This window comes from Athene cunicularia (genome assembly GCF_003259725.1).
Source record: "Athene cunicularia isolate RWA chromosome 3 unlocalized genomic scaffold, athCun1 chr3_part1, whole genome shotgun sequence".
In the NCBI taxonomy this organism is placed as follows: Eukaryota; Metazoa; Chordata; class Aves; order Strigiformes; family Strigidae; genus Athene; species Athene cunicularia.
In genome coordinates this window covers 67,518,773-67,539,606 of record NW_020799097.1, presented here as the reverse complement: position 1 = coordinate 67,539,606, position 20,834 = coordinate 67,518,773, and the positions used below count along the sequence as shown (strand labels likewise).

The 20,834-nt window shown below is 38.1% G+C and overlaps 1 protein-coding gene across 4 annotated transcripts in view; it reads left to right on the top strand.

Moving 5' to 3' along the window:
* ARID1B (AT-rich interaction domain 1B) overlaps positions 1 to 20,834 on the top strand; it is a 302,045-nt gene that overhangs the window by 24,698 nt on the left and 256,513 nt on the right. The gene's annotated exons all lie outside the window — the stretch shown is intronic.

The window sequence follows — 20,834 nt, the reverse complement described above, 5'->3', positions numbered from 1 at the left end:
ACGTCAAATCTGAGCCATAAAATAGGAATGTAGATGGATCGTTGCAGTGTATGTATTTTACTGTTACTTTCCCAGTGATTTTTCTTTCATGTAGATTGACATAAAGACAAATATGTACTTTCCTTTAGATATTAAACCCACTATCTCACCTGTGAGGGATTGTAAAATTATATCCCTTTAAAAGAGAATACATCAATCTACAAAAAATTGCATCTTCAAGACAAGGTCTGTCTTATTTCTCTATTCCTAAGTGTATTTAGAAACAAAGAGAAAGCTACAGGATTTAAGTCAGTCTGAAGATTGCATCAAATACTGGGATTCCTCTAATTTTGCTATAAAGTTATGTAGCGTATTGACATTATTTCACACTTTTATTTTGGCATACAGTAAAGAGGCATTTGTTTTGTGAGTATCTGTTCAACAAGTTTTTTTTAAAGGACTTACATCAAAGGATCTTACCGCAAATTTAAAAGGATGTAAAAGGTTTCTATGGTACCATAAACAGTATAACAAATCATTTGTTGTAGAAGCAGCTTCTAAAATTGGGTCTTTGGGGTGGGGAGAAATGTTTAATCTAAAGATATAGCTGGTAGTTCTTAATGGTAATTAGTAGCTATTGAAGTAGGAGTTTAGGTAGAACATTAATTAAAATAATCCCATCCAAGCCTTGCAATAATAGGCACTGACTGCCATCTATCCATGTGTTGGGTTTTTTAAATCAGGTCTATCAAACTATCATTATCTTTCTGCCTAGCCTGTATTTCAGTGCAGTTTTCCATTCTAATACCTGAAGCCTTTCTCCTTCTGGGTGAATGCCTAAGACTTACTTATAGTCCTCAGGGGCGTTGGTGTTTATATCATTGGCTCTGAAAGCAGAAGTACAGGGTATTTTTCAAAAGTATATCCTTAATCTGGAAACAGCTTTATAACTGAATATTGCAGTTTATGATAAATGAAAAAAATACTTTTGAAGTACAGGCTCCATTGCCTTGTTAGTGTGCTTCCCTCTGTCCACCCCTTCTCCAGTCTTCATCTTTCTGTCACTCCATTAAGTACCGCTCGGTCATCAGTTGAAAAAGCACTGAAGATGGAGTGAGCGAAGTCTTAACTTTTTTGTGTCTTTATTCAGTTAGATGAAGGATGAGGACAGCTGTTCACAATGGTGGAGCTCTTACCATTTCCACCCATTACACAAATTGGCTCAGGGAATAGAAAGGGATGTGAGTGGTTGCATATGGTCCTTAAAATTGAAGAAGAAATTCTACTGGTTTTTAAGCGTGTGCTAGTGAGAGCTAGATGAGCCGTATTTATTTATTGTAATACCTGTTTGGTTGGGAGTTCAGATGATACTCACACAGGGGCTTTGCAGCCCTAAGTGGGAGAGGCAATAACTTGTGAGGTTTCATTCCCCTCGGAGCTCAGGATTCAGTTGAAATCTCATCTTTGAAAAACCAAAGCTGTGCAGACCAGACATTAAATGTCAAGCTATGTTACTTTCTGACCTGAAAACATTTTCACCAGTGCTGTTCAAGTCTTTGGTGCCTTTGGTTTCAGAGTAATTTTGGAAAGAGAGGATAGCAGTTGATTTAGTGAAATCACAACTCCATTATCATTAACTTTGTGAGAATGATTTGTTCATTTTATTAATGTCTTGTTGCTTATGTTCCAGAGAAGCAGAAAAGGTCTGTCAGTGTTTTGGAGCTCTGTAGATGGGGACAGCATTTTTCCATGTTAAAATTATCTTAACATTCAAGAAAGTCATGTTCTGCTCTGACTCGGTTTAGTGTGTATGCCTACAGGTTTAAGGATGCTACATGAAACAAACTATAATATGTGGAAATTTAACTTGGTGTGCTTATCTTTGTGCTGCATAAGTCTGTTGTAAGTCCATATTAGCTTTATCTATATTAAGTCCATATTAATTTTGAGCATTTCTGCATTTTACTTAAGTAGGATAATATACTGCAGTACATGAGTTTGGATACCTGTAAATTGTTGGAAAATGTAGCGAGTGTAGTTTTCTGCCAGGCAATGAATTTTTGTCATAGCTTAAGGACCTGTGAAAGAAAAATGATTTCAAATGAAATAGTGGGGGTGGAATGGTTTGAAAATTTGTTTAACTTTTTCTTGGTATAATGTTTTTCTTTTCAGTGATGATTTTTTTTTTTCAGTTGTAAATTATAATTCATTTGTTCTTGGCAGTTATAGTCAAATCTCAATATTCAAATTTTGTAACTCTTTCAGTTTTCTGTTTTGACAGACTTAGATTTTTTTTTTTTTTTTAAATGTGTGTATGTGTAAAAATTGCTTTCATTCTTAGTTGAAAACTTCCAAAAACACTCTTAATAATTTCTGTCATGCTTTGGTACTGCACCTCATTTAAAAAACCAAAACAAACCACCCCAAACTAACCGTCAGAAGTTTTCACATCTCCATGTCAGGCATTCAAATCTGCATGCATGTAATTAAAATTTTAACTTCTAAGAAAAAAAGTGTTACATTTCTTTTATTTTGATATGTTGTAGACATGGGTTTTACTTTTCCCTCTCTGTCCTCCACTTTGCTGAGCTCTGAAGAGCCTATTAATCTTCAGCCTTACTCTCCCCATTTCCTAAGCTTTTTTGAAAGCTCCTGCATTTTTGAATTGGGAGTTCTGTCTCGGTTTGCCGACTTCCCTTAGCATGGTAGAATGGGGAGAGATAATGGCAAGGGGAGAGATGCTCTGCCTATGGCTCAGAGGGTTTCTCTCCATTAGCTGTACTGTCTCCTTTTTTCCTTGTCTAGGTAGGGTGGGCTTTGATGGATCTTTTAATATGAGTATCATCTTCCAACACAGAGCATGGGAATGGATTAGCCTAGAGGGTATGAGAGTCATTCTCCAAGACAGTATTTTAAAGAGGACATTACTGACAATTCTGCTTCATACCAACTTGTGTTTTGCCAGCACTGTTCTGTGTGTGTATTGGTAGCTTTGAAATAATTTTCTACTGTTAGATGTTAAAATAACTAAGTAATACATTTCATAGTGTTGGATTCATTCACCCTTCAGCTTATCCTTTCAGGTGGCATACTGCTTGTTTATATGAAAAAGAATTAGGGAAATATTTAAATGGATTTGTTTGGGGTTTTTCCTGAGTCAGAGGGACTTTCTTTCAGTATTTTGATGTACATAGTCCTGAAATAGGTTCTTAGTAATTAACTAGAAGAAAAAGGTGGGAGGATAGTAGTTGCATGTGTTCAGTTCAAAGTCCTGCTGTAATATGAAGTTCTCAGGCAAAACAAATTCAGAAGGGAAAAGACACAGCTGGGATAAACCTTGGGGGAGAGCTTAGTCTGTAATAGTTTGCTGGGATTTATCAGGTCATGTGTGTGGAGATACTGAAAGGAAATAAGAGGTGGCAAATAGTGGTGGTATGTTAGAATTTTTAAGGAAAGAAAAGATCAGTTTTGGGTTTTTTTTCTGTTAACAATTCTTTGTTCTAAAAAGTATTTATTTTTCCCAAGAAAAAGCAAACCCAACTTTTTGCCAATAAAGCACAAATTCAGCCACTTAGAAATTGTGTGTGATTAAATAACTCTTCATAAAGATTATTATGGATTGCTGCTCCTGTTGGGTAGTTATTTCTTGGTTGAGAAGACATTGTTGCTGACTTCAGAGTTGCAGTAATTAATCAGGACCTTTGACCTAAACAACTATTTTGAATGGATCTTCAATGGTAATCTTCACTCCTGGTCATTTCAGTTTATTGTTGGAGAATGCTGCAGATCTCAGTCAAGTCTCCCAAGTCTTCTGTGTAGACACGATGGTAGTGGTAGTACTGAAAGGGTAAAGCAAACGAGAGCAGGAAAAATGCAGTACAAACAGAAGAGGATCCTGATTTATAAAATAAATCTAAAGAGACCATGTCTAGAGAGATATCTGCAGAGTGAAAACAGAGCACAGAAAGACTAAGAAAGAAAAAGTCCCGTGAAGTCAGTGGAAGGCATCATGTCCAGCACATCCCTGAGTTGTTAGGAGCTGTGATGAGGCTGCAGCCAACTGGGTGCTGGGTGAGGGGCAGGGGCGAGACTGCCCACTCCTGCTCACCCACAAAGTTGCCTGTGCAGAGGCAGGGTCTGCTAGGCAGCCTGAGTGCAGCTCTTTCTCTGCTTTTGCAAACCCTGCTGTGCAAGGGGAGCGTTCATTATATACAATGACTGTGAACTTCTTGACTTGTATTTATTGACCAAAGCCTGACAATTGTTAATGAAATTCCTCTGTCAGCAACTCGAAGCCTGAACCTTTCCTGTGGACAGGTGTCATGTGGCTCGTGTGCAGCTCCATCACCTTGCACGGGGAGGGAATGGCTCTTGTCTTAGGCAGCATTTGATAATTTATGTGACTTGGGTTTGGTTTTTTTCACAAAAGGGGATTTCAAAGGATGGTGAATTACCAGTCGATGTCAGCCCCATGCTCTCTTGGTGTGAGCTTGTCTGAAGTTCTCTGGGGGTTTTATTTGGTTTTGTTGTTTTGTTTAGGTGCAAGTTGTTCAATATAATCTCTTTCCCCTTCAACAAGCCTGGCTGACAGCACTTTTTTGTTAGTATTACTGAGGTGTTTTACTGCAGTGGCGGTAGTGATTACAAGTCTACTACGTTTTGGCTAACAAATGCAATAAATGTGATGAAAATCCCCCTGTGTTTTACATTTCACTGCATAACATGCTTATATAACATGTTAAACACTTCTGTCTGAAGAACAGCTTTCCACAAAGGTAAAATGTATTTTCCATGGTGTTTTTTAGAATTACTGTGGGAAACAGTAATTTCTGTTTGCTTCTCTGTCCCCACATCTCTAAGCCTACATTTTGCAGTGTTTTAAAAATACACATTTTATTATTTTCCTGCTGTCCTTTGAAGTAAAATTTTTCAGCATGTCTTTCAGTTTTATGAGGTGAGAGGCTGTTATCTGGAGGACACGGCTTTCCCGATGCTGGGGACCTGGCGGAGGCACTGGGCGGGAGCAGCCAGGTCCCTGCCGGAGCGTGCTGTTGCGCGAGCGCTAATTTGGCTTTTTGTATTCTTGTCCTGTCTGTTTGTGGTATTTAATGCTCTAACATCTCTCTGGTTGGGTGAACCCATATGTCATTCAAATGGGAACCTGTGCCTTGCCATTGGCCTGACAGCCGCTCAGCCGTGGAGCACAATGATAAAATTATGAAAACTGTGTCTCTGCTCATTGGACCAGTGGAATTTACAAGCATTTCTCCTTGATGTGCCTAAACACTATATTGCCGTGCCTTGGCTCACTTGGCAGATTTTTCTGGATTATAAGCCTTGTCAATAGTGTGAAAGCTCACTTGTGTCTTTTTTCCCATCTACCCTCTTCCCCCCCGCTCCCCTTCTTTTATTTGTAGACATGTGCTTTTCAGAAAAAAAATCAAGTCAACTGCCTGCTTTGATGGTTACAAAAAAAAAATATTTTTGTTTATATGTTTAAAATAAAAGCCGAGATATTTTTATGTAAGCAGTGTTTTGCTGCTGCTTAGTTCTGTCAATGTATTTTAACAGTCAATATAAGAAATGTTATTTATATGCAGATTCTGTTTACTCCGGCATTATTTATAAAGCAATATTGTGTGATGGTAAAGCCATCTCTGTAAAGTCATGTTTTTGCTTCATGTCTCCCTTTTTGTGGTATGGTGCACATTACAGATACATAATTCAAGCATAAATGTTATTTGACATAAGGGAATGAATCTATTTTCAGCTCATGAAAAAAGCCTGTTAATATAAACTTGAAAAACTCTTCCTCAAAATCACCATTGTTGAACTGATAGCACATTTCTGCTGTAGTGTAGCCTTACTTTTTTTGCGTGTGGTTGGAATGTCATGGTAATAATCAATTCATCTTCCAAAAGTTAGTGAAATATGCTTGCTAGTACTTGGTAGTGAAACCAAGCCCTTTAATCCTAATGTATTAGTAAGGTATAATTTTGCTGAAATAGCCTTGGCTTCTGGTTCTGTGTATCTTGCTTGCTTTGTGTACTTTGTTATTGGTTGAGTTTAGAAATTCAGGACAAGTTTCTCAGTAATTACAATTATAAAGGGTCTCCTGCACCCTTACGTTATCAGAGAATTTACTGCACTTTCTGCATATGAAGGATGAATTTGCTGTTCAAGCCTAGTAATACTGTTGAATGTCTGTTGCGGTACATATACTGAAATATCAGAGAAGAATTCATTGCTTGTTTCTCTGATAGTGAATTTTTGATAGTGCCTCTATGTAATTTTCCCCCCTTTTTTATTAACTGAATAAACAGTAGGAAAAATATAAGGAAGAATAGTCAGGGTAGATGAAACAAGTTTTGGTTTTGTGTGCATTTGTTTTTAATACATGTAGTATAGTCTGTTCCCATTTTATTGAAACTCCTTTGCTTTTGAGAAAAGTAGCAAAAGACACCTAAGAATGTCTAGCATGAAAATTTGGTCCCTGATTAGTCTTTCAATTAATGACAAGTTTTTTGTATCATAGCTTATATAGCACCTTTCCTGACTGTCATCATCAGACAAAAAGATTGTGGTGATCCTTTTAATCTGATGCATTACAGAGGTTTTTCTGGGCTTTCTGCTATCTTCTTTGGGCCTGCTGGGAATAGTGTAACAGTGGTGTTATCTTTCACATTCAAGATCTATGAAAATTTTAAAACTGAAATCTTTATTTTCTGTTTGCCAAAAAAATTATGTGCTGCTTTATGAAATGTAGACAAATCCATATTCCTTGCCCCAAGGATATTGCAGTATAAATCCCACAGCTCATACGTTCATGTGTGCATCACTAGTTACGCTAGTAGCATTGGTCCTGTTAAGCTCAGTGGCACTACTCACGTGATTAAAATTTAAAAATGCATAGCAGTTTGTAGAGTTGGAACCTGAATAACATATAATGGAAATAAATAAGGATGTAGGTGGGAAAGATGTATAGAAAATGTTTAAGGTTTTGCTGAGTTTGTAGGGCTTCTTTGGAAACATATGCATTTCAACTGGGACTGACTTCATGGTTTTATTTATAATGTCAACTTTAATAAATTATAAGGCCTATATAGCAAGCACTTTGAATTCATGTATTTCATGAATCCAGCTGTAATGTGCTTTGTAGGGCTCTGCAAAGCACTGCACTACATTGTGTGTCTGCCCTGTTCATGTGCTGAATTTCTTTCCTACTCCTTTTATATTACTGCACTTGAGAGAGTTTTCACTTGCTAGTTGGAACAGAAGCTGAAGGGGATCTTTAGGAAAGCACAGTCAAGCAGACATAATAAATTTTGAAAGGCATAAAAACCTACCTCCCAATTGAGGGAGGTAAAGATTTACAATACATCATAGAAATACTTCTCTTTTTTTTTTTTTGATAGAGCAAAAATCTTCTGACTTTGCAAAGCTCTTCTTACTGCAAGGCAGTGGAAGAGCCACTTGCAATGTAACAAGTTGTTTTCTTTTTGACTTGAAGATGAAATAAGATTATTTTCAGATCAGTTACAGGCAATGGTTTTAAATAGGTGCTTTTCTAGGTATTTTCTCTGATGCACAGAATGATTACGTTGGATGCTAATTATTTGATTACATGCCTTTTCTTCTGGAGAGACATTGAGATACACCCCACCGAATCAGCTTGTCTTTCAAGGGAGCAGGTCCTCAAAGACTTGCTTCTCAGGAAGAACAACAAACAACGGTGAAACAAACTAGCATTTAGTTACAAGATAATGTCTAGTAGGTATGCCTTATGGTGGGAAGTCATAAAATCAGCTGGTTTTTAAGGGTCATTATTTGACAGCTTCCTTTAAAAAAGTCCAAAAAAAAAAAAAGCTGCCTGCCCCCCCAGTCCAAAATGTTAAAAAAGCTAAACAGGATATATATCTTGTAAGTTTGAAGACAGCTTCTTCTTTTAGATTGATAATTTAATGACACTCGCCACATATCGAAGCTGTTGAGAGAATTGGATTATAAAGATTTGTAGATCACTCTTAACAACATAGACTATTAATTTATTTTACCTTTCTAACATTCTTGTTACTTTGAAATGTTTCTTTTTAAAGAGCAGTTATATTTTATCATAAAGCATTCCTGCTTTCACTGCAAAAGGGTATTTATTACTGCTTCTCTTCTAGGTGAAGTGTGATGACATCATCTTTTCCCATCTATTTTAAATGTAGTAGAGGGGATAGGTTTTGCAAGCACACTGCTTATATGTGAGGAGAGGAAGAAAACAGCTGGACATTGGAAGTGTTTTGTAATGGCTTCTTGTGCAAAAGAACCTTTCCTTACTGCAATTTCATAAATTTACTTGTCTAGATGAAAATTACTAATTGCATCTTTTTAATCCCAGAGTAAGACTTTTAACATTATTCCCTTCCTTATTAATATGTTTTTATAGACCTTTGAAGGTATTTGTGGCTACTGTATTTGTGTGGGTTGTTTGGCTATCGTTACTGTTTTGAATGTTGATCTTAGTTTTGAATCACAAATGATTTGCAGCTTTCTTTGCTTATTAAATTTCTTCAAACATTTTGATCTTGGTGAGTAAATAGTAGCACATGCCATAGTTCTTTTTAATCTATTTTCTGTAAAATTAAAGGAGTCGATAATTTTAAACTGAGGGGATCTAGTTTATTTTTACCTCTTGACATGAAAGAAAAGCTGAGTGGAAGCTGAAGGAATAGACCGAAAAAGCACAGTTTATTTAATTTTTTTTTAATTGTTGTTTGCTTTTAATTGGCAGTGCTCTTGTTCTTCCCAGCTTGATCCCCACCCCCCAATTTCTGTGCTGAGTATTTAAACCAGAGGTCAGTTTGGCTCTGTGTTGTATAAAATACGCTGCAACTGAACTGCGAAATGGAACAACAGCATCAGCATAAAAGCAGAGACCATATTAGGTCTGAGAGGATGGAAGTGCGCATAGGTTATCAATAAATATCCAAATCAAAGTGAGCTTACTCTATAGATGTCTTTTTTTCATAGTGAACTAACAGTGTTTTTGAGCTCCAGTCCCCTTCTCATCACAGAGTAATAATCCCAGTTCGCGCTGTTCATGTTTTCCCCTTTTCTTTCTTCTAACTCCCATAGCACAGCTTTTTCAATCCAGCATTCACTGCACATGTTCCAGTCATGAGGTTACAAAGCTGACATTGCAGTCTCAGCAGAGGTTATCTCTTTAAAATTCCCTAAAATTCCCCTTTGGCACATCCAGTTTGGCAGCTGGGTTTCTGTAGGAAACGGAGCCACCCCCTCCCCTTATGTCCTTTATAAAAATAGAAATCTATTAAACCTCTGGCCAGAAGGGCAGATGGGTAAGTACTCCCTCCAAAGCAGACAGTGCTGCTTCCTAAGCTTTTCTCCCTGGTTTCAAAAAATCAGTTTTATAGACTTAAGAGCAAACTAAGTATTGAAAATGCCTGCTTTTAATTTTAAAATGCAGCTTACCTGTTGTTTTTCAGAACATGTGAACTCTGTGATTTGGAGGGTATCTACAGCTGCTGAGGAATACTGACCTGTTGTTTGAAATATCTTAAATAGTTATGCAACTGCAAAATTGGAAGCTTAGTTTAATCTTAGAAGCTCATGCCTGAACAGTGCTGTAACCAATAAAGTACAACTGGTACTCAGAGAAAGATTTGCCAAACCAAGTGGGAGGCTTAAATATCTATCTACCAATAAAGAAAAGTGATCACTGACCTAATAATATTCAAGAACTAGTCTAAATGGGCATTGCCCACTTGCATTTTACAAAGTGGCTTTGCTTCCATGCAAATAATGTCCCTGAAAGGCATTAGTTGCTTGTTTCTGCTTCCTGCAAGGAAAGAAGGGAGAGAGAGCTGTATATGTATCCCTTCCTACAATCACTGCTTTTCCCTTGTGTGTCATTCTGGGTGGGAGCTTCAATGACTGCTTTTCTGCTTAAAGTGGGTTAAATTTTATGGCAGAATTTAAGTGTCTGAGTTTGAGGAGACCTGAAAGTCAAGGTGTCCTTCCTGAAAGTCAAGGAGACAGGCTCCTTTTGTAGCTTCATTTTAGGCTGCAGCTTTCTTGTGCCACCCGGTATCTTTGAGGGCTCTGCATGTCCTCTCTTTGGGAGCACTGGAAGTTGTTACTTTGCATATGGAGTGCTTTTTTGGAAAGTAGATTTTTTGGAATTGTGGAGTTGGATTCACAGGATGAGGAGAGCCCAAGAAAAACAAAGATTCTGCAGTTCAACGGCAGCCATAGCCAACCCAACTTTTAGCTGCAGTGCCACTTCTCTTACATCACCTCTGGATTAATCTGACCACATTGAGTTGTTTCTGTGCACTACAACAGCAGAAGACTGTCCATTAACTTTCTGCTATTTTGGTGTGGTGAAATAACTCAGTAGAGGATCAGACTATCTATAGGAGACTGACAAGTTGGGGGAAGACATAAGCCAGTGGCACTTGGGTTGGAGCTGTAGACCAGCTGTCTTGGTGCTCTAGCCTCTGGAGCATTGTATAAAAGGTGAACAACCCCCACTGTGTCCTGCTGTCTTTACAGAAGAGGCAGTCCTACTTTTTATGGTGCCTTCTGTCAGGAGACCCCTAGTTTTCCCTGGCCCCTCAGCATGCAGAGGTGGGTACTGGGCAGTTGTGAGGCAGGAACACACTCAGTGGACTAGATGAGGAGCTCAGAAGCATTTCTACATGGAGCGTTTCCTGTAGAACAGCTTTGAATGGCTCCCTCCTGAGAATGTGTGCTTTTTCCATCACCTTTGGAAGAGCTTAGCACGCAGTTGGCCCCTCTGGAGAACTGCAACAGCAACTGCTATTTTGACTCACTCTGCCTGGTGCTTGTGATCTCTCTTTGAGGACTGTGACCCCTAAATAGGCTCTTCTCATCTCTTTGTTGATGGTCAACAAACAGTGACTACATGCACCTGGCTCTAAATCCCATATGAGTTGCACAGAGAATTGCATTTTCTCACTGTAAGTTACCATGTCTATTTTCTTGCTTTTATTGAGGAAAATCTTTGCTAACATGGCTTCGCTATTTCACCATCTTTGAGTCAGCCTGAAGCCCTTTTCTTTGTATATTGCTTTTTAATGCAATGAAGCGTCTACCTTCTTGTTATGCTTACTTTTTTACCATTCCTGATTTCCCCACTTCTTATTTATTAAGAGCTTCATATGTGTTTGTCATAGGAAACAAAAAAATAATTTTGTCATTACTCTCCTCTATGTCTTTTGGAGTTTGGGGTGGGGAACCCAAAAGACAACCACTCTTAAGTTGTTCTAATAAACTAAACAATGCTAGAATTTGCAAGTTTATCACCAATCTGGGTGAAAAAGCATAATGCGTTGTGTGAGCACTTGTAATCCATTTCAGGGCAAAGTCAGATGGGTTAACGTAGATTTCCCTTCTCCACCACATGTGCAGAAAAATGTATTTATGTAACAAAAAGTGTTGACAGTCACCTCTTGCAGACCTTTTTGGAAAAGGCTGCTTCTTAACAGTATTCTGTAAGGAGAAGTGAGAATGCAGAGGACTGAATATTCAGAGAGCATGTGTGGGGAGTTACAGTTACCTTGGAAGTGAAATGAGGAAGGTGAAGGGTCTTCACTTGGGTGTTTCAGACATTCTTAATCACCTTTCTGAACAAGCTTAAGTCTGGGCCTCTTTTATCCTTAGCACTATAAGACAAAGGCTACCTGTGACACCTTTATTACACAAAAGCAAAATGAACTATTCAGTTTCCTGCTTGTCTTTTATTTTTGGCAAAATGCGCTGCACCAGACAGGTCCCACCATTCTTTACAGTCTGGGTGTCTTGGATTGAAAAAACAAAAATTGATTGGTTTCTCTTTTTTTTTTTTTTTTTTTAAAAAAACTGAAAGATTTCCCTGTAATGCAGCTGTTTTGTCAAAAGACACTCTTCTAGACTTTACAGTTTGGAGGTATTGAATGTTCCTGATGGATCCTTTAAAGTGTTTTGAAGTGTGTAATTAGGGCACTTGAGCATAAAACTACAATTATACACTTGTGTGTTAATTTTGTGTACAGATAGATATTACTTCAGTCTGGCCATAAATGAGAAGGAAGCATTTTATTGTGAGGGTAAGAATTTGTTTTGTGAATGCTTAAACAAAATAGGTGTTCAGATAATAGTGCAAAACCACCAGATTTAGGGGGGAAGGAGGGTTCAAGCTTTCAAGAAAGGGAAGAAGCATGCATGGATATATGGGGGAAGCTTGGATGCTTTGAAAGAATAGTAGCTATTATAAAGATCAACTGATGGAGCACAGTATTTGAGTTAAGATTAGTTGCAATATTAATTAAAAAAAAGAATTCTGGTAGGTTGGCATAATGAATGAATAAGCTGGATGGCTGATTCTTTGTAAGTTTTTAAGGGGGCTACTTTCAATTAATCAAAACAGGTCATTATTGATATGTGATGTTAAAGGTTCTTGTTTGGTTTTTTCCTGTTCCTTTTTGAGGATAATGTTACATGAACTGGATTATCTTTGTCCAGATATTTATATTTAGCAGGTTTCTAAGACTTGTGGTAACTGATATGAGGAGTAATTTACAATAATCATCTTATTTTGAGTATAATAAAACTAATTATTTAAGAAATTACGATGTGCTATATGGTTTCAGCCATGAATTTATAAGATTGATGTCTTTGATGTTTCTGTCAGGGTTCTTTTGATGTTTTCCAGTGCTAAGTAATAGGTCAAATTAAATAATAGAAATGGAATAAATCAAATATCTAAAGTCTGTGACTGCAGAGTTTTCTTTTAAAAATACTTGCAGCAAAATTTGAAGTCATAGCTATATTACAGTTGTAAGATGTGTTCAGACCATTAAGTAAGTACTCTTATTTAAGAGGCTGAGTTGGTTTTTTATCTGTTCCCAATAGAGAAAGGGAAAGAAAAGATTTACATCTTCCTTTCTCTCTCTTTTTTTTTTTTTTTTTTTTCCCCTGATGCTGTTTGGCCAAACTCCTCCAAAGAACAACGGTTTTGGTAGGGATTGTTTTGTATTTCTTATTTTTCTAAGCAAGCACAAGTACTCCACAACATTTGCCTATGTTGGTAGGAATGTTGTTGTTGAGGGACTGTACCAACGAATGGAATCCTGATCTTAGGCAGTTAATGCTGCACTGCAAGATAATAAATTATGCTGGGCTAGTGGAGATGTAGTCAAATTTTCTTATCCAGTTGGTTCAGACAATCATTCTGTTTGCCTCAGGATTCCTTGCTGTGGGGAATTTTTAGTGTACAGATGAAAAGTGTGATTTTGATCCTGCTGTAGTAGAAGAAACTAGCAGAATTTGGACTTTACAAATAACTACATTTGTCACAGAAATTGCTGAACCTAAATGATAGCTGTGGGAGGTCATGCCGCCTTCTTTTGTGTGTTGACCTCCTATGCTGTGGACACTATTTGGGGATTGAAATCCATAATGAGAACACAAAGAGCTGTAAAATCTGTTCTCCTGCTGCATGTGCACGGCAAGTTTTTCATGATAAGAAGTGTGATATTCCTTTAGAAAAGTGGGGGACTGGAACAGGAGATGACTTGCTCTGTGTTACATCAACCTACTACTGCTCTGCTGTTCCAGAGTCAGGCCTAGGAGGCAGAGCTGTGGGGGCAAACTTGGAAGTGGCTATCTTGTCAAAGGTGTCTGGGCCAAAACCAGATGGGTTCTCTGTTAAACACTAGATATTAAGTGTGCCCCATGGCTGGTAACTTTGTACTAAGACACGGAATTGAAGTATGTTTAGAGCAGCTCCACATTACAAAGTTATAGAATGGTTGAGGTTGTAAGAGACTTCTGGAGGTCATCTGGTCCATCCCCCTTGCTCAAGCCGGGCCACCTAGAGCCGGCTGCACAGGGCCATGTCCAGATGGCTTTTGTATATTTTGAAGAATGGAAAATCCACAAGCTCTCTGGGTAACCTGTGCCAGTGCTTGGTCACCCACCTTCACAGTGAGTAAATATTTTCTGATACTCAGAGGGAACCTGCTGTGTTTCAGTTGGTGCCCACTGCCTCTTGTCCTGTCACTGGGCACCTCTGAAAAGAACCTGGCTCCATCCTCTTTGTAGTCTCCCTTCAGATATTTATATACACTGCTAAGATCCTCCTGAGCCTTCTCTTTTCCAGGCTGAATAGCCCCAGATCTCTGTCTTTCCTCATATGTGAGGTGCACCAGCTCCTTAATCATCTTTGTGGCCCTTTGCTGAACTCTGTTCAGTATGACCACGTTTCTCTTGTACTGGGGAGCCCAGACTGACACAGATCTCTGTGTGGCCTCACCAGTGCTGAACAGAAGCACCTCCCTTGACCTGCTGGCAATATTTTGTTTAATGCAGCCCAGGATACCATTAGCCCTCTTTATGGGAAGGGCCCACTGCTGGCTAACATTCCACCAGGAGTCCCAGGTCATCTTCTGCCAAGCTGCTTTCCAGCTGGACCTCCACCATATATTGGTGCCTGGGGTTGTTCCTCTCCAGGTGCAGAATAGGAATAAAGAAAGGAGAAGAAAAGCACCTCTTGGGGAGAGAGGGTGTGTACTGTGAAGGTCTATGAACCCCAATAGTCTAGTGGAACAGAACAAGTTTGGGTGGGAAGGGGAGAAAGATGTGGCTTGCTGAAAAGTACACAGCATCACTCCCCGCAGAAGATATTTTTCATCCTTTGCTTGCTATTTTTAAGAGGTACAATGAATGGCTCTGACCAATCTCAAATGATTTAGGTCTGAAAGTTACCAACTTTAAGAATGGTAAAGGCAGTATTTGTCAAAATTGATAATCTTTGGAGGAGCACAAATGAATAATAAAGCACACCTCTCTTGAAAGAGTTTAGAGGAAAGAAGGAAAACTCAAGGGTGTGCAAGATGTTGGGGAACCAATGGTAAACAGGGTGTGTATACATTCTGTCTTTTCTCACTATTGCAATTAAAGAATAATGTTTGCATTTCTTCCAGCTACCAAGGTTGTATGCCAGAAGAAATGTAGAGTGAAAGCCATTTTACAGAGGGATTTTTCAGTCTCCACTAGTTAAGTGTTGGGAGTCTCTCTGTATATAAATGCATAAAAATGGAGGATTACTCATGCAGTTAGATTACCTGCTATTCAGACTCAACCCATGCCTCTTATTTGCGTTCCCTGCTTTAGGAGGTTTGAATGGCACTGCAAAACTTGTCTGAACAAAAAATGTTTATCTGTATTTTTTTTTAACCATATTTTATTTAACCACCATCTGAGAAATAGCAGTCAAAACTGTTACCAATTTCCTGGAGAATAAATGGCAAATACAGGATTTGAGAACCAAAGCCTGTTGTGTAGTCCATTAATAGACCCACAAGAAGTGCCCTGTGATAAATTATTTGTTATATGATTAAAAATCAGGTTAAATACAGGCTTTTGCATTTTTCATTAACAGCTGGCATTTCGTAGGTGAGTGTCACGCTATTAGTGCAGTGAGGGATGGGGTTTCTCACATGCCTTTTACTGAAGCACCAACCATTGGAAACACCACAGGCATCAGGTGAAACTCACATTGGTGGTGGCAGTTCTGATGTGCTTTTTTCTTATGCTGGTTTGTAAATTGGAAATCTGTTGCTTAAGCAGATTGCATGATCCCTTTTAACTGTTTTGATCACTAAGAAAAAGGAAAGCACAGTGTAAGAATAGATTTCTTATCTGACTCACCATTTAAGTGTGTGTGTATATATATATATATATATAGGCACTATGATTTATCTCTATTTTTAATACAATACATCAAAATAGCTCTTCTGAAAAAAATTCTGTTGCAAATTTTCAGTCTTTATGGTGTTGGTCTAAGGGGATGGATATAACAATATGGAAATCTCTTACTAGAGATTATCATATTTTTATCCCTTAATTTGCAGAAAGGACCAAATGTTGCATTAGTTCAAACTGTAATGCACTGTACAAATCAACACTACCAGGCTCTTGTGTAGGAAAGATTTCTTCCTATTGTTTCTAGACTCAGCTGTTTACCTCTCCCTTGAAACTAATTTTAGTTCATCTAAAACGTGCATATTTTTTATTTTTGTTTGTTTGCTGTTTTTAGGGGAAGGTGGGAGTGGGAGGTGGTTGTGATATTGGCATAGATTTAGCATTTACGGCAGAGGTAGTTTTCATCAATTTCTGACAAGGGAATCAAAGTGTTCTTTTTTGGAAGGAGAGATATTGCTTTTCCTTATAAATGATTGACTATTTTGTGGTAGTAGTCTTTATTTATTTGGCTCTCATCATGAAGAATAGCAAACTTATTCAAAATCTCAGTACATCAAAAATATGTCAATACATAAAACATAAGTACTATTCCATACTACAGTCTATGCAAAAAACTATGTTAATAAGATGTGAAGGTTGCACAGCTAAGAAGTCAGAAAACATAAATGATAAGATTCTAGCAGCCACATTAACTGAGCCACATTTCACATCCTCTATATTTTATGAAATGCCTCTGACAACATAAATCAGAAAGAGAAGGCGCTATATATGTGCAACATGGCTCAGTTAATGTTGCTTTTGGAACCTTAACATCTATATTTTCTGACTACAGAGTTTTTTAATCATGTAATCTTAGTTTTTTACATTCTACTTTTTTATAGTTTCTCTTTTTTAAAAGAGAGGAAAATTGCCTGTGCTAATAATGGGTTAGCTCATGTTGCTTTGATTTAAGCTACAGTAAAAGGCAGTATACAGAAAGCACCTCATGACAGGTACATATTTGATGCCATATACATTGCACTGACAACTGGTGTAATCATGCTGCTGTGCACTTTTTGAGGAAAAGGGGACTGAAGGCATGTGTTTGAAGTTCTGTCCTTTCTGTCCTGCATGTTAACAGTAGTACAGGGTATGACTGCATTGCAGACTGCAGCGTATGGTAAGGATACTTGAGCTACCTTTTAAAATTAACTAGCTTGTGTACAACAAACAGTCTTGTCTACAGGAGTGTGGATCTCCTCTGACCTAGTTCACCCTTCTATAGGGCACCACAGATTAGCCTAGCACGGCTCTTGGTGTAAGCTTCTTCCAATATCTGAGCTAGTTTGCAGATCTGTGTACTGCACTGCAGTCTTCAACATAGACATACATTTAATGACTCTGCAAAATCCGCTACCTTGCAAGTTCGGGAATGGGGATTATTGTGCTGTGACATAGAAACATGCTTTTTATCCTTTTGCTTCCTTGCTCTGGGTCACAGGGTGGACAAGTATCAGGCTCAGTGTTAATATTTTAAAGGCTCTTAATAAGATTTTAAAGTTCATACTTCAATATAAAGGCAAACAGTCTAGGGAAGACAGTAACATAGGTGAATGTTGTGACCAATGTATTGTCAAAAGGTCAAAGCTAAGTGATAAGAAGTAATAGAATTTATAGAATGTATTAATAAAATGCCTTAGCATCAGGATTTCTGATTTACCTCTGATTAAATAGCCTTGACATTAACACCTAGCTTTTTCTTGGTTTGCTTTCTGATTTTTGATTTTTTTAAATTTTTTGTCAGTCAGTGAGGGGGACTTGTAGCCTTTGTTAAAACTGTGTGTGCACTGGGGTTGGATATGGTGATTTGAGACAGGAGACCGTGCTGCAGTAACTGTGATAGAATCTCCCACTGAATGTGTGCCAGAGGATTTCACTATGCTGTGTAAGCATACTGTATTTTTTTTCTTCTTTCTGTAATCCAGCTAAACGTACAGATGAAGACCTGGGTTCACGCGAACTCAAAAGTTATAGATGTAAGACAAATTTTCTTTATGTACATGGAAGTCAGAGGGTTAGTTTTCCCTTACAACTTTCAATTCAAAAGCATGGAGAATTGCATGGTTTTAATGTTTCAGAGACAATACTTACGTTTTGGCAGAGATCTGGCTTTGGAAATCTAAGACTGAAGCAGGAGATGTTTCAGAAAATCACAAGTCTTATTTGAAGGTTTGATGGGATCTGACGGGTTTTCTTATAGTTATTACTGAAGTGATGACTGTAAAGTTAAAAGACTTAGAATTAAGTTTGACTATAACATTTTGTTGACTGAAAGAATGTGCTGTTTTATTCCTGGTGTGAAGTACCAGGTGGTGTGTGTGGTGTTGTTTTTTTTGGTTTTTTTTTTTTGTTTTTTTTTTCTGGGAATCCCACTCACTATGCATTTCATATTCTAATTTCTGTGTAATTACGGTGTTATAGTTGCTGGGAAAGTGGAATGTTACTAGTGATTAAATTTCTGAAGATGCTACTTGTTTCACAATATTCAGGTCTGTTTCACTTTTTCTCAGCAAAGTAGGCCATTGAATTAGGGGTGTCACCCTTTTCTCTGACTGCCACCTCTGCCTCTGGAGTTCAGCTTTTCTTCTGTCTGTAAGTAGGGCTTAATGCTAATCAGGCCAGACACGCCCATTATCCACACCCCCCCCCACCCCTTTATATCATGACACTGTGGTTAAGGAGTTCTGAACTGCACTGTTGCCTACCAACATTATCCAGGGTCTGCCTTGCTTTTTGGGCACCAAATAGATTGCAGGGAGAAGCAATGACCGATATTGCCAGGACTCTTTCCCTGTAGTGAGCATGTCATGGTGACTGGCATGTTCAGGTGGGTCCCAAAGTGACTTGGCAGAGCTTTTTGTAGTAGGGGACATGTAAACTTTCTTCCATTATTGACTGGACCTAGCATTAGGATGGTTTCAAAAGTGCAGTAGCTGCATATTGCTGGTATTATTAGTGTACCTTTGCTAACACTAATTCTGTTACATTTTAATTTTAAAAATTATTATAATGACTGTAATTCTGTCTAATGATCCTTCTCCTTTGACATTAGTTATGGATTATGCACGCAAAAATTGCTTAAAACTTCCATTACTATCAAGGTATTACCTGGACAAAGAATGTCTGCCACAAGACCCCTTGTTCAAGCAAGAATTAAAGATTATGGACTAAGTTATAGGTTTAATTGGATTTCTCCCACTTCTTCATTCTGGCTGCCAATTTTTTTCCTCTTTTATTCTCATCCTTTCTTTGTTCGTGTTCAGAGTGGTTTAATCACTGATGGTCAGTCATACTTCTCTCAAAATAATGTTATTTGTACTATGCAATCCAGATAGGAGGCAAAGTAATTATTACAGTTTCTGTGCTTGCCTAGAAATAAATTCAAACTTGGGTTTGTTCTCTCTTGAACCGTCCCAAGAATGTGTGCCTTACCACAGGCATGCTGAAGTTTCCCAAATTCTCATCTCCTGCATTGTGTGGTCACAAAGAATGTGGGTGTGAGGGAGAAAGGGAGGATTTACCTTATGAAGAAAGAGGATGCTTGGGTCATTCACTCCAAGCGTTGTAAGTAATTGGCTTCAGATTTGTTTTGTTCTGGGGAGATTTTAATTAAGCTTTTTTATATGCTGTTTAATAAACATTTGTCCATAAGCGGTATCTTGTGATCCCCATCAGTAAAGCAGGAGGATTAATTTGCATGTTGTTGTTTGTTATTTATTTAAATAGCCACAGAAATTATACTGAGTGTTCAGCAGAGGCAGTGTGATGGGTCTCTGCACTGAAGAGTATAGCATCTAAAACTACATGTAATGTCAGGTTTATTGTTGCACCTTTTTGGGGGGTTTGGGGTTTTGTTGGTGGTGGGTTTTTTTTGAAGCAGTTTGGATTGGGAGAATATGAAGGAAAATTGCAACACAAATAACTGGTACTTAAGGTCAGAAGAAGAGCCCAGTACCCTGTTTTACACCAGTGTCTGGAAGCAGATTTCTAGGTAAAACATTTAAGAAATTGGAGCAGTCTCCCAGCTTCTGGCAATCAAGGTGTTATTGCCTCTTCAGGTTGCTAACATTTGTTTCTTAGTACCTTGCGCACCAAATTTTCCTTGCTTTCTCACAGGATACGAATATGTAGTGCAAAGAAGTGATTAGAACATAAGCATGGATGTATCAGGTCAGATCAAGGGTTCATGTAGCCCCGTATCCTGCCTCCAGTGGAGGCTTTAATTGGATGCCTAGAGAAGAGTCAGAACAAAGCAAGCATGTGATACTTCCCCCAATACTCTCTAAGCCTCCAGCTATTTTCAGTTCATTGTCTCTCTGAGCCAGATGTGGCTCTATATATTTGGTAACCCTCAGAGGATGTATCTTTTTGTGAACTTGTCCAGTCTTTGCTTGAGCCCACATAAACTTTCAGCTTTCAGAACATCATTTGTCAAGGAGTTTCAAACATCTGCTACCTCTGTGACTAGAGAACCTATCTCTCTTGTTTAGAAGTTTGATTCTACCAGCATTTAATGCATCTTAATTGTTGTGTTTGACAAGATTGTTTTGTAGCTTTCTATCATGTTCTTACTTCTTGGTGTCTTTTCCATATTCAGAAGATTGTATCTTCTTTGTATGGAAACTGTTCCATACCTTTGATCATTCTTGTTGCATTTCTCTGAACCTTTGTGTTTGACCCTTCATATAGTAAGTCCAAGAAGTCTGTATAGAGGGATTTTCCTTTGCAGAAATGGTGTTGATGTTTCCTAATTCTGATCTTTGTTCTTATCTGTCCTGATTTATCCAGAACAGTCATGAGGCCTTTGTAGTCTTAAATTACTCAGATATTTCCTTTTTTTTTTTTCCTTTTTAAAGCCATACTCCCAATTCTAACCTACCAAGGCAGCTCCAAGTTAAAGGCTATATACCACCATTTAGTAATTCAGCTCTTTGATTCTGGATTTTGTTGAGACCTCTGGGGTGATACTTTATGGTCTTGAACATTTCTTACCATTCATTTGTAAGTTTGTTCCATGAATAGTCCCATCAGATTCAGAA